Below are 15,097 nucleotides of genomic sequence, written 5' to 3' on the forward strand. Positions count from 1 at the left end.
TAGCAGCCCTACAGTGCCACTCTATCAGGGGTGGGAGGGATTTCAAATTTTTGTACTAATTGAAAACTAAAGCTACATCTCCCAAAATCATGATCGTTGTATTATTTGCGTGGGGACATTGAAGACCTAAGTTTCTTGGTAGCTGCTGTAGGAGTATAGCATTTGCTTTCAGAGTACCTCAGCATGACCCTGAACCTCCCCATCATCCCAGAAAAATGCAGGCATTAAGTATATAAAACAATTTTTCCCAGCATTACTTGAAAAGACCTCAAGCCTCTGTGCAGGGGTGACGAGAGAGTGAAATAAGAGATGTAAGATGTTTTGTAAAGATGTATTTTAACTTCTAAGGCACTCAGGAACCATGGTGATGCATGTGACACAAACTTAAATTGCTTAGATATGAGCTGTGATCCACAGGGAACTATCCTAAGATTCATAAAGAGCATCAGATGCTAATAACTTCTAGGCAGTACCTACCTGGGCTTGATTTAACTGGTGACATACAGCTGAAATCCCTTGAGACTGATTTTCATTTCAATGTCGGCCACTGCTTTGGCAGTATAAAGTGACATCAACAAAAATGATCTTACGCCACTGGGAAGTTAAAAACAGTCTCTCACCCAAATTGCCGGGCAACTGATGCCAAAACAAATTTACTTTCCCCTCCCCCCCCAGTATTTCCCTTTCCCATCCAGCATTCTGACTGACTTTGCAGGAAGCTTATGGTGGCTTATATACCATGGAGTTAAAACTAGTAAACAGATTGCTATGTTTGCTTTGTGCATGCCAAGGGGAGCACAGAAGATACTTAATTTCAGAACTATACTGTCAGTAACAACCTTGATCTCACACAGGGTATCATTCTGTCACTCTCAGAATCTGTCACTGTTGTAGATGTTTTGTGTTATCTATCATGTTCTTGTTAGATTTGCTGTTCACAAATACAGTTTGAAAACACAGCAAGTCATTTTTTGTTCCTTAGTTTTGTACGACTAGTTTACAATTATACTCTAAATATTTTAAAAAGGATCCATTTTACAGCAACCTTAAAAGCTTATTATGTAATTCTAACAATTTTAATTAATATATTGACATTTTGTTGGTGTCTACGTAAAATTAAGTTGCTTTTTTCAGCTGCAGTAGCAGCAGTATCCAGGCACTGTCCTGCACTTCAGTAATGGAAATTTCCCAGCCTCAAAGCACGCTCTGTCTCAGTCAGCTGCAATAAAACTCTGAGTGATTTCAATATTGTTGTGTGCTTTACTTGTCCTCAGTTATCTGGAGCTTGTATCTTTTGAAAACCAGCTACTCCTCATGAGCTTGCTTCATCTTGCCCAAGACATAAAATTCAGTAAACAAGCTGTGGATGATAAGAGAATTGAACCACCAGATAAAAAGTTATTTTACATGACTGATTGAAAAAAAAAAACAAAAAACCCAGACGTATAGTCAATACTTATACAGAATGTTACAGTGACTTGTGAGGATGCCGCTGAAGTCCTGGTATATGACCACTGCTTTCCTGTGCCTAAGCTTTATGCACTGGAAGGCTATTAAGTTTTTACGAAAAGATTTAGCTTATGTATAATATCAGTCTCTTGATCACTGTATTTCTGATACCACTGATTGCTAGGGAAACACAAGAAAATACAAAAAAGGAGATAACTATTACAAAACCTCATAAGTCTAATGATTTACAAATACTAAAATATGCTGTTTCCCCCACTTGTTCTCAGTTCAGCTGTAGACAGGACAAGGGATGCCTCCAACAGAGGCAGAAATCAAAGAACATAGAAACAGGATTACTAGGGGTTTATGTTGTCCAGATATTGCAGTAACTCTGTTTTCAATACTTCTCATAGCTAAAAATTTAGGGAGCATTTGTTATGAGGAGGTTGGCTGATGTGAGGGCAGAGGAGAAAGGATGATGAAGGAAGGAATAAAAGAGAATATAGAGGGGAGGAAGAACGTAAAATAAAAGATGAACAGGTAGTGGGAATAGAAGGGTTGGAGGGGTGATATCCAGACCCCACTGTATCTGGCTTTGTGCAAGTGAAGCACTTGTCAGACAAACAAGTCCCTTCATGGGGAACCGGTTTGGGGAATGGTGCCAGACCTTCTAGAAGGAGCTTACCAGGGCTTGCTTTCATGCAATGGTGTTGTCAGCTGGGTTGATGTTCATCACAAATAAACATGTAGCTAATGACTTTGTAATGGCACAGGTATACTTCCTAGTTGTCTCCTGTTATTATTTTTAGTCTAAATGACGGGCAGAACAGAGATAAGTGATAGGGAACAGTACATTAATGGGATTCTGAGATTTTCATGTAAAAGTCAGCAGGGTTCAAGATTCAGGCAACATTGATATAGCATCACATGACAGGTGCGGGGCAGCCTCTATGGGCAAGTTGGAGGCCATAGCACAGTTATTCTCAATATAAGGTTCCACATATGAACTGTCATACTTAGCTTTCCTGTTGCTAGTCTTGGCAGATAACAAGACCTGACTGAAGGCAGGACTGTCTTTTCTCCTTTACTGGCCAGATCCTGGCCTTGCTGACACTGACTGACAGACCTGCAGAAGAGGCACGGCCAGATTTATGGCTGAGACACTTCAAGCACCTGCAGGGAAATCCACATCTTTGCTCTTTAAGCTGCACCTGTGCTGTGGGAGGGAAGGAAGGTTATCAGTCTCTTCTCCTCGCCTGTTGTTCAATCCACTGACCTGCAAGCCCGAAGAGTCTGTACAGCATTTTTTTAATAGATGTTATATAAATTACACACATCTGTTTCTACGGTCTGAAGTTGATGAATCATCATTCATGCTTAAAACAACCATTTCTTTTGCAATTTTGCATATCTGTGCTAGATAAGAGCTGTGCAGACAAGAGAGATTTCCTGAAGGAAGTGGTGTCACAGTATTTTGAAAAAAAGAGCCAAGCTGTTGGAATCTGTGTTGCATTACAGGGGTAATGCAATACCGCTGAGCACTTCCTGTTTATCATGAGAGATACAGTTTTCACCACATCATAAAACTTTCAAGCATTTGTTAATAAACACTCCTTGAGAAAAAATAATATCCAAATATACAACCCCCTGTGGCATCTGTCATTATAAACAAAAGGTTTTCATTATATTTATCAGGGGACTATTTGTGTGAGAGAAACAGACTTTGAGGGCCCCATCCACCTCCTGCTGAAGTCCATGTTGCATCTCGCATTAGGTCGTTGGACCCCTGGCATATGATTTTTCTTATATGTAAATATCAAGATGTTTGAATGAGCAAATGTAATTTTTACTATCAGCATTTGTCATTTTTGTAAACAATGTGGGGATACAGAGAACAAACATCTGCAGAATTACAGCACAGAGCCTTATATGAAAACGGCAAAAGTAAGTTTTGCTTCTAACAACAATAATCTGCAAGTGCTGAGGTACCTAATCAAATATACAAATTGTGCAGATGTTCAGAGAAGTGCTGTCTTGCTGTGTGGCCTTTCTCTCTTAACGGCTTTGTTGTCTCAATTAATTCTTCTGGATAAATTAACGTAAGCCTGAAAACGTAGAGCTGGGGAGCAGAAAGGTGCAGATTTTTCAACACCAGCAACCTTGATGGTGCAATTTGCACCCCCAGCAGATAAGATCTTTGGCAAGGAAATGCAAATTATTGAGACTGATTCAGGATGTTCTTGTGAGCATGGCTAGGACTTGGTCTACAGCTGACAGGTATACAGGGTGGGTGTAAGGGACAAAATTCAAGGTTTCTGCCAATTCTATAGGGAATAAGCATTTTGATAGGTAACTATACAACAGCAATGCAAAGACAGGCCTTGTGTCTCATAGGGCTTCGCCACTGAAGGAGGCTTGTTAAGTTCAAAGCAAACAAAGGGCTTATCTGTTTGTTCAAGCTTTCTGGGACAAGTGGGAAGATCTGAACTGCAGTTTCATGTGATAACCCTGCTGCACGGAAATTCAAGATGGGTAACAACTGTATACAATTCTTACTTCTTTAAATGGCTATAGCATTTTAAACTCTGCCACATAGACTGTTATCAGTTAGACCAAGGGAAAGACTGAACTCCAGACAGATGTTCCCTCCGGCCACCAGCCCCTAGATCTAGCTAACTTGTATTAATTATTAAGACATTTGTAGCTTTTGGGATTTTGAAAGTTTTGACAATGGGAAAATAATCTGGCTCACATTATTGTTGTCTTACCTGAAATACAGTGGTTATTACTCCAGATATGCAGAGCCTAATGATAAGAAATGCCTTTTATAACTACAATACATCCATTGTAATCAAGTGCTACATTTATCTTACTGCATTACTGAGTCTCTGGATTTTGTACAAGTGACACAAAATTATTGTGAGGATCTATCAGTGTCCTGCATCTCAGGTAACTTTTCAATATGATGTCTCATTTCCCACTGATGTTAACAGAGCCAAACTAAATCCCTGGCCTGGAAATCCTGAGAGAAAGATCAACAGCAATGAAAAGTATTTTTTACTATTACAATAAAGGCTGCTTTTAAAAAAAAATATATATAAAGCAAGAGAGAGAATACCACTCTTTTTGAAGGCTATGGCAAAATACCTGTAGGATGATGCTCTGTGTCCAATTTTACAGGTACCATTAATGGCAGTAGGGTAGGATTAAGTGATTATGCTCTGCCAAACAGTAAGTGTGGGAGAGCAGACAGCAGCTGTCTGGCCACTTAGGCCTATGCCTTGCGCACCAGACCGTGGTATGGAAATGCGTGCGGATATTTAATTGTTATTCAACTACAAGTTGCCTGGATTTATGAGTCTGGGAAGCGCATATGCTGCAGTGAGAAATGAGTGTTTATTAGCACAGTAGCTGTGCTGGCCTTTCCCACAGAGAGGCAAAGTACCCTCATCTATAGAAAATGGATTAAAAGGGGGCAGTGTACCACTCTCATGTCCTATTTACCTTGTGAAGTGCAGCTGGATAAATGCCCATATATGGATACATTTCCATCATGAACTCTGAACAGCTTTTACTGCTGCTTGTCACAGATAATAAAAATGCAGCAGCTGTCCTCTTATCAAATCCCAATTTGGAGAAACGTGTACCTAAGCAAGGGACATAAACAGGACTCCTCCTTCAGGGACAGCTACACAAGAATGCACAAGAATAAACCCTTTAAGAGCTGTATTAGTAAGATGGGACCATTGCTCTCTTTTCAAGCATTTTTCCGGTGCTTGTTGCAGCAACCTTCTGTGGTTGCTCTGAACATGTCCTCTTTCCTCCTTGGTTCCTCTTCCACTACTCTTACCATGTCAACATCCTCCTGGGCTCCTGCAGTCCCCTTCATTATCTGCTGTGTGGATCACCTCCCTTCACCTATCCTGTCAGCCTCCCTGATCAGGCTGTATTCATCTCCTGCCCTGTTGAGGGGAAGCACCACCTAGGAGGCAAAGTGGGAGGTTAGGCATAGCATAGCAGCAAGGCATAGCCCAGCACACCTCAAATGTGCAGCAAAAATCTGACGTCTGTACTTCTCCCACTCATTGTAGTTCCAGGCTCCATTCTCACAGTGTCCGGCTCCTCCTTTCTTGGGCTGGTATATTTTTTTCTGAATTCATTTTCCTACAGTTTATTGAGCTGCATGAGCTCAAAGGGCCTGACAAGCACCAGAGCTGTACAAAGAAAGCAGCAGGGCTGGGAGCAGAAGTGTCCTTTCTGATACCAGCAGTCCATTAGATTTGGCTCAGTTGCTGTGTGATATCACTCCCTAAGTCTAGTGAAACAGGGAGGTTTGACCGCACTGCTGAGAAGCCTTCAGATGCTTCTTTTGCCTTTGCTATTCTTTGCTGCACTTTTTTCTGTTCTGGAAAAATGTGGGGAAAAAATAATCATGAGGGCAGTTTTATAGTGACTTCCTTACCACCTCCTTTCTGCTCATCCTCTTCCTCTCCTGTTTTCTGCCATTTACCCCTCCCAAGATATTTCTGCTGTAATTCTCCATGCTCCTGGTGACCTTGTCCTACCATCTCCCAAGCAGCTGTTGACCTCTAGAAATGCCCTCCGGAACCAGGATCTTTTTCCTTGCAAACACACTGCACAAGCAAGACAGACAGACACAGGCCTCCCTTCTCAGGACAAGAGCTCAAAAAAATAAAAGTATTACACAATCCGCAAGACATGCGCATTACTCACCAAAACAATCATGGGTATCCTATTTCTGCAGCCCTGCCTCTCAGTGCTTGTTTCTTTCCAGTATCGTACCAATGTACTGAAGCCAGGACCCAGTAACAACTGCATATGTATAAACCTAAAGCCTGCAACGGAGGAGAATTTTTTGTATGGCTATATAATGATCGGAGGCAGTCCTACTGTGAAGGACAGAAGTATCTTGCTGTGTTTGTTTTCTGATGTGGTCTGATCATTTATACTGTTGAATTAATAACACGATAGAAGCTTTCCAAATGGAATCCATTGCTAACTGTTGTTCATTGCTCTATTCTTATTCCACATATATTAGGAAGTGCACAAGAAACAAATAAATGCCTTTATATTGTAAGAAGAAAAAAAAACTTTCTAGAAATACTGTAGAAACATTCACATCCTCTATTTCTGTCTTTTATAAAAGGCAGGCTGTGTCTTATTATCATAAAGGAAAAAGTAAACAAACGTAATTTAATCAGTTCTGTCTTTCGTTGATTTGCATCAGCAAGAATAAAAGACAAAGGCAGAATGGAAAACAGCAGCTTTGTGCTAAAAGTTTGAATGCACAAAATACTTCTTTCTCCAGCTGTCAAACATTAAAAAACGCTATGCGTACCAGTAATAATAAAAGTGTCAAACAATTGACCACAATAGGAATCACAATGCTTCATTAAAAGCTCTAAAGCAGAGCAGAAAAGCTCCCAGCCATTCGTTAAACAGAACTAAATCCTAAGATACTTTCAAAAAGTGCCAGAAGATGCTTTCATCTATTCTAGTCAGTCAGATAAATATCTCCTTGCTTATTTCAGCCCGGTCTCGGAGCTCACACCAATTCAGCAGTAATAGCTGTATGTGCCAATAATTTTCCTGAGACTGGGGCATCTCTCAGTAAAACAGAAAAGGTTAATGTCCTTTCCAGTGATCAGGCCTTCATTCCATGCGGTGCATGGATATAATCAGCGATTTTGTATTTACATATGTAATTGTGTATTATTTGGAGAACCTAACCTATTTGTTCAGCTGACAGGCGATGTTGTGATAAGGAATTTCAGCAGACAGGATATTTATAGACCCTTTATCTCTACGTACAATCAGAACTAAAATGTCAAACAATAACCCGAATGAAGGGTTGTTTCAGTTCAACTTTTCTCCATTGTTGCTTTTCCTTTTTTTTTTCCTCCCTCTGTCTGGTTACTGCCTAAAACTTGGCAGTGAGAAAAAAATAAGGGAATGTGACTCACACTGACAACTTCATTTGCTGTAAGAGACCTCAGTAATTGCTCTAACCCACTTACAGGAAAGCTACCCCTCCTCTTTCTCTCATCCTCCACCCTTAGATAGACAGAGGCCATATTTGTAAAAGGAGCAGCCTGGCTGATCTCAGAGGTCATGCTATCACTTATGAAGTAACCAGGCCTCTTTCTTTTCACTTTTCTTCTTCTGGATTCAAGTTAACCCCTCACAAGAACTTAAAGCAGCTTCAGTTTAAGGAGCAGCTTCCTGCCACAGATTTCTCATGAACCTAAGAACAAGGGTTTCCAAAGGACTTGCAGCTCAAATGCGGCAGGGTTGAAGTGGCTACTCCCACGACACGCACCAGCTTGGCAGCGGCACCACAGCTCCAGGATAAAGCTACCAAGCAGTCAAACAATTGTCGCCTTTTCTTAGGGGATGGGGGCAGGGGATGGTAAATAGGAACAGGAGAAGAATCAGGACAGATGCTTATGCAGCACTCTACCAAAATATATTTTCATTTTTAATTACATAATCAACATAACGAGAGTGGCATTCGTAGTGAGGGGGCGGAACAGATGGCAAAGACTTAGTTTTCAGCAAGACATTAATTAACAACAACTCTGGTTTCTGCTCGAAAAGGGGGTTTGTTCTGCTCTAGCAGGGTTAAGATGGGTGCTTACTACATAGGACAAAACTCAGTTTCCAAACACAGAATTGTGATCTCTTCCCCTCCCCACATCCCTGTTGAAATTTCCAGGATACTCTCTGAAACACACCAACATCCTGCATGCAAAGCCTTACTAAAAATCAACACAAGTTTGAGTCCTAGCAGTAGCTTGGGATTCTCCTTACAAACATTTTTGAATGCTCTGTGGAAGTATAAATACAAGAAAGAAAGGGAAGAAGAGTTAATACAATTAAGTGAGAGCACTTAAACCGCAGGTGAGGCCTGTGTAATATACAGCAGTTTCACAGAGATAAGGTTAAAAAGTTAAAGCTTTCTTAGATACTCTGCATGAAGTTCCCTCTCCTTTTTCCTCTGTTCCACACACTTGGACTTAACATCTTCAGCACACTGATGCAGCTGAGTTGGAAAGAGCTATCCCAAGGAGGACTGAAACAGAAAATAGCTATGAAAGATATTTATTAAAGCCACAGGCAGAGAATACGTCACCCAGACACAATGAATAGGGAAATAGCACATGCAGCCGAAAAGTCTAGCCTCTATTTTTCAGCTGATAAGCTGGCTGGACAGCCAGGCACACTGAACAGCCCACAAACACCCAGCTCTTCCCTCCTTGTGCTGCCAGGTGATGCGAGATTGCTTTTCCCTGCTTTGCATTCACTGTCAGAGGCTCTCCAGAGTCACATGCCCAAGTCCTGCAGAGGCCTGTGGGCCACATTCCTCTGGGGATTACATCCATCCCCAGGAGGAGAGAGGGAAAAGAGATGCAGGCCAAAAGGGATGGGCAAGCAGCGCCGAGGGAGGAGCTGGGCGAGGGAAAGGAAGGAACTGTGCTGTAGAGAACATCAAGATGAACATAGGCAGGAGCCAGAGGACAGTACTGCAGGAAAGGGAGAGGTATATAGCAGTCATATACTGTAACAATATAATATAAAATAGGGCAACAGGGCATCTAGATTCATCCGTTGTGGAGCTTGGAAATGAACCCATTATACCCACGTCTCAACACTCATCTCTGTGCTGCCAGCAAATATCTAACAGCTGACGAGAAACGTCTCTGCCCATTCTAGTGACATGCACATCTAGAAAGGATGCTTTTCCATTACTCCCACTTACTCCATGCAGGCAGTAGATGGTTGTGGGTCTGTGCTGCAAGCTGTAAATCATGCCCCTACCCATTACCCAGGGGGAGTGAATGATATGATAGCAGATGATTCTTTCAATGTGTGTGTTAAAAACATAGTTGGGATGGAGTTAAATATTACAAGAATATTGCAGTTATGAAGTCCAACACTAAAAAATGAGTATATGCCTGAACTAAGAATGTCTGTTCCACCTTTCAGCAGCTAATATAATTCAAAATATCAGATCAGGCTCCCATGCCATATTGCTCTCAGCCATAAAAAAATGCATCTTGACATTGTTGTACTGAGCATAACTAACCTGCAGAATTGCACACAACTTGGGCCTCCATCAGTTCACATTGTGTTAAACCAGAAATGAGCCACAGGGAGGAACTCAGTAACTTGCATAAATCAGATGGTAGAAATTCTTTGCAGAATGATTTTTAGGACAAGTGCCAGATATCACGAAAACTGTGCTTAGGAGGTGCAAAGTAGAGGAAAGAAAAGAACACAAAAAAATTATATTCTGCTTAGCCTGTCCTCCTTTTGCAGGGGTTAAGAGGGAGATGTGAGAATCAACAGAAATGGATTTGTACTTATGGCTACTTTACTGGGAGAAGGGCGACTAAAACCCCTTTGCAGATATTACCTTTAAAAACATAAAATCAACACAACAAAAAATTAACTCTTCAAGCAAAAACAAAAAGAAAAGCAACCAACGGATGCACAGACAAGCACTGACTTCAGTGGAGCTGCAAGGCTGAATTTGGCTTGAATTCTGTGAAGTACTTTCAAAGCAGGAGCATACTGCATACAAATGAGCGTTAAATAATTCGCATCATTAAGAGAGCTCTGAGCAGCTCATCTGGACTTTGAAAAAAGCCAAAGCAAACGTACATTGTTTGAATACCATTAGGGACGGTCACTAACTAGCATTAAGACATCTACAGTATTGACAGTGCTGTAATGAGAGACCCATCCTCCTCTCCAGGTTATTTTCTTTATTGATTTGCAGAATTTCTTACACACAAGCTTTAAAGTGCCACAGAGCTCAGCAACTCATGTAGGAATACCCATTAAAGAACTATACAATTACTTCTTTTTTATATTGCATCTTTTCATTTTGGTTTTTAGAAACATAGTCCTGCTTGTTTGGTGTAGATACCATACACAATTTAAATACCAATGTATATCAAAGAAACAAAAGCACAAATAGGTAAATGGATTTATCCAGGGTGACAACGAAGGACACAATGTAACAGAAACAGACTAAAGAGTCTGGATGCCCAGTTTCCTGGTTTAATCATTTCACTTGATCAGCTCTAAGCACAGCTGCTGCAGGACTAGGAATACTGTATCTCAAATGCTTGAAAACGTATTTCAGAAGTAGCAGGGACAGTATAGAACAGATCAGGTGAAGAAAGCAAGTTGTGCAAAGAACCAAAGGTACAATATAGTTTAATCTGGTTGAAGGTATTCAAGTGCCAGAGCTGCAGGAGTTGACGAGTGATGGAATACGGAGAGCTAAATATGTGCAGCAAAGTGCATAGGGGGAGGCAGGGGCAGGCAACAGCCTACAGGCAGTTGAAGGGGAGCTGGAAGGAATCTCTAATGAAGGCAGAAATCGTTCTGGGTGACTCAGAATATTGGTATTCACAAAGAGAATTGAGAACAGGCAAAAATAAATAAAGCTGAAAGCAAAACCCAAAGGCCAAATCCCTCTCAACAGCCAGAACACTGATATAATCTGAGCAACCAAACAACAGGTCCTTGTGAAAACCTCTCTGGCTACTTCCTGCACACCAGCCTCTCTCCACGGCTGGCGATGGCTGCAAGCAGCTCCCACTGCCCAAGCCAGGGAGTTTTGCAGGCTGCTGTTGTACCGACACCATTTTTCTTGCAAAACACAGCCCTGGTGGTCTCTCCTCCACACCCCCAGCCCTTGGCTTCCCTGTGACATCTCAACTAGCGCATTGTGTAACTTCACACACTTCCCTTGAGCCCTGAGCAGCTCAGCTCGGCTTTCATTAGCTGCCAGCTTTTTTGTACATGTCACAAGCACGCACATCCGTCACTGACAGATTCCAAGTTGCAGTAGTTTTATTTATGAGTGGATTTATGCTAGCCAACTTCCAGATCTTGCTGCCGTCAGCCCAAAATGTATGCAGGCAGCATTTAACTAAAAACCCAAGTTCTACAAGTTTTACAGTGAAGACTGAAAAACAGGTAAGTTTCTATTTTTTATACGTGTGATGGCTTTTTGCCTTTCTTTTTTAATTTTTCATTAAAGAGTAGTCAGAGAACTTACAGATATATATTGGAACTGAGATCAGTAAGACTGAAGTACAGGAGAGACTTCCTGACAGTGAGATCTATTAGTCAATGGAGCAGTCTCCCAAAGGAGGCAGTGGGAGCACAAGAAATGCTTTAGCAGAGCCAGTGTAAGTGCTCCAAGTGATGCAGCCAACTCCTAAAGGACTGCCACGAGACACACGGCCTTCAGCAATGCAGGATGCCTGCCATTAGCCTGCTAATGCACATCCTGGCTTGGCCTATTACTATTTGGGAATAAGTCATTGACTTAAAATTTCATTAAGAAGAAAATATTAGAAGACAATTTTCTGAGGGCAGGGGCAGGCCTTTGCAACATATCTTCTCATTACAAAAGGTGATTATTAGTAGGGAGAAGAAATGAACAGTTTTTATTAGTATTTGTATTAGGATTTGTCCATTAACCTTTCCTTAAACTACTTCAAAGTAAAAAAATACTAAATTGGATGGATCCCCCATCTCTTTTACCCTGCGGAAACCAACCACTTCCTAATCTCTTGCTAGGATTACCAAATAAATAAATAAAAAATATCAGACACCAGTTACAAAGGGGCTTAAGATTGAGAATACAGATACATAATTTTTTTACCTTAGAAAGACAAAATCAAGACAAAAAATTGAGATACTACAATTAAGGCAAAAAAAACCCCCAGCCTCAAACATTTCCAGGAGAAAGAAAATAATGGGGTGGGGGGGGGGGGGGGGGGGGGGGGGGGGGGGGGGGGGGGGATTAAACTATTTTTCAAGGGGTTTAATGTCAGTCCAAACCCAAGGACTTGAAATGCATCCCTCATAATCCTCTGGTTAGTATACACTGCACTGTGTATCAAGAACATTGTTTCAATGGTTCGAGCAATCACTTCCAAATACCCTTTATTTAGACTTTAAATGTAACCTTAATACCGAATGTCTAGGGTTTGATGTTTACTTTAGTATCTTCATTAATCACTAATACAGGCAATCAGTTTTAGATATGTAGTAAGAGGAAGGTCTGTCCATGTATGATTTGATATTTCTAACATTTTGAAGAGATGAAAATCCATTGAAGGGTGGGACAGCGAGAGAGAGAGAGAGGATTATGTTTTGCTTTTAAACGCAGACTCCAATGCAACAACAAAGCCTGCCTACACTGTTGAACTTGACCTTTGCCTCAACTGCAATGATTCATTTCTTCAGCAAAAAAAAGCCCTGAGAGTTCAGGTGAGTGATATGATACAAAGGGGAAATGGGCAGAGCCATTTCAGCATCTAATTCATTCTCCCATCTCAAGTCCCTCAATAGCTGGGTTTCAACAGGAGCAGTGCTAAAGCAGCTGTGCTCCAGGGAGCCTTTTGAGAACCAACACTGAGGACACAGTACCTTTAAAGACCAATGACATTTGGCCAGATAAGTCTGTCAGGGAGAACTCTTGACATGCATCCACGCTTCAGCCCATGGTGGTCATTCCAGCTGCTGGAACAGTTGTATGGAATTAGCTGCATCAACAGAAAGCAATTGTGTGAAATACCTGATGTCAGTGGCTCAACTCGTGTTACCTGTGCCTGTCTAACTCAACAATTAGATCCATCGTTAGCAGCTTGACTTAATTATAACTTAGAACTTTTTCAAGCATCGACTTTGCACAAGATTTAAAATTACTATAATTAATTATACAGAAAGCCTGAAGTGTCTTCAGTTCCATTGTTAAAATTTTTTTCCTTTCCCCACACTGACACCAGAACTTGGTTTCATAAAGGAACTGGGTTCTAGACTAAAAGAGAGGTATCTCTTATAGCCTGATAAACACACAGAGAAATACTTTTTATATCTTATGTAAAAGAAAAACAAGACTTCAGACTTTTTAAAATCTCAACAAAGAGATGCAAAAAGGAATATTCTTCTAACCTAGACTGGTTAAGTCCCACATTCTTTACATGAATGACTTATTTCCTGCCTCCCATGTAAAAGGCTTTTTGCACTCTCCCCAAATTACTGCTGTTGGCCATTATCAGAGATCTGGTATTGCACAGCTGTACCGCAGCCTGAACCAAATACTTAAATTTTAACCATTAAAAACACAGAATTAGTGCCAGAAACACTGCAACTTCTTAAAAGATATGGGGAAGGAAAGTATTATTATGCAAAGAAACTTTTCCCACTCAGCTTTCCAGTGCCTACCTCCAAGATGAAAATATTATGGGAATGGCATAATATGCAGAGGGCTCTTTTGAACAATTTGTGGCCATGGGCAACATCACGTATCTTTTCCTAGTGCTTTTTATTTTGGCCAAAGGAAAGAGGGAGCCCTCTAGGGGTAGAAACACAAAGCCCTGAAGGAGTATTCAGACACCTGCAGAACAATTTGCCTTTTCCATACTGAGACCCTCCTGACCTACCTTCAGATAGGAGGAGTTTCCTGTCATGGGCAACAGCTCAGAAGCCGAAGGTCTATGCTGAAAAATCAGGCTGGGTAGAAGGAGGCCACAGGCGCTTTCCTGGAAGTGTTTACTCTACAGCCTAGAATATGATGTAGGAAGTAAGTCTCTTTTCCATCGTTTGTGCAATCTTTTTCAGGGAAAATAAGAACATCACCAAACTACAGACTGAAGTACTGTAGCTAGTCTGGCCCACCACAACATAGCTAGAATTTTTTCTTTTAGGCTATGCAAAAGACTTTTTTTTGCCTCACTATATGCCTCAAGCATACAATGAACTCTTATATAAAATGAGCAGGTTTATCTTTGTCAAGGCATGTTCAAAATATTTCTTTCCAAGAGCTACTTCTATTTGAAGGCTGGATAACAGCTGCATCATTTAAACATTTAAATATTTTAACATTGTAATGAGAACTTACAATTCTTTCCAAACAGCCCAAACATAACAACATGAGAATGTGGCAAACCCAGTTTTCAAAACATTTTAACTCCGTAAAAAAAACCACCCCAAAACACAAACCAAAACCTAAACACAAAACCCCAACAAAATGCAAGTATCAAAATGCATCCAACAAGATATTAAGAATTAGTTGTAGTGCAACAGGTAACAGAATTTGTTAGATAGCCAAAACAGAACAGTTCAAGGACAGCTTAACACTGAAAAAACAAGTTTGGTTGTTTTGGGTTTTTTTGTATAAGGGATGTTGACTGTACGACATCTGCACAGTTACATATGCAAAACTATATTATCAGTTTGGTGAAACACATAAATACCCATTACAGTCTCCACACATAATTTACAACAACTTTCTGCATGACATATTCAAGATTATGCTTGATTTGTTAAAAAAAAAAAAAAAAGAAAAAAAGTCACATGAAAGCCTGTCATCTACATTAGTGCTATCTGAATACCAAACCTGATCTAGATGCAGAAAATGTTTTGACTTGGCCCTTGCCAAAGAAGGGAGACATGTGAAGTCTGCATTACTAAAGGAGAGTCCATATTTCTTAAAGTTCTCCTAGTTTCTGAAGAAGTACTTCTGCTCACTCCATTTCCCAGGTGTAGAGGACAGGCATTTCCAGACTGATCTGGTAGAGCTGAAGAATTAATTTCT

This window comes from Balearica regulorum, chromosome 17, assembly GCF_011004875.1.
Source record: "Balearica regulorum gibbericeps isolate bBalReg1 chromosome 17, bBalReg1.pri, whole genome shotgun sequence".
NCBI lineage: Eukaryota > Metazoa > Chordata > Aves > Gruiformes > Gruidae > Balearica > Balearica regulorum.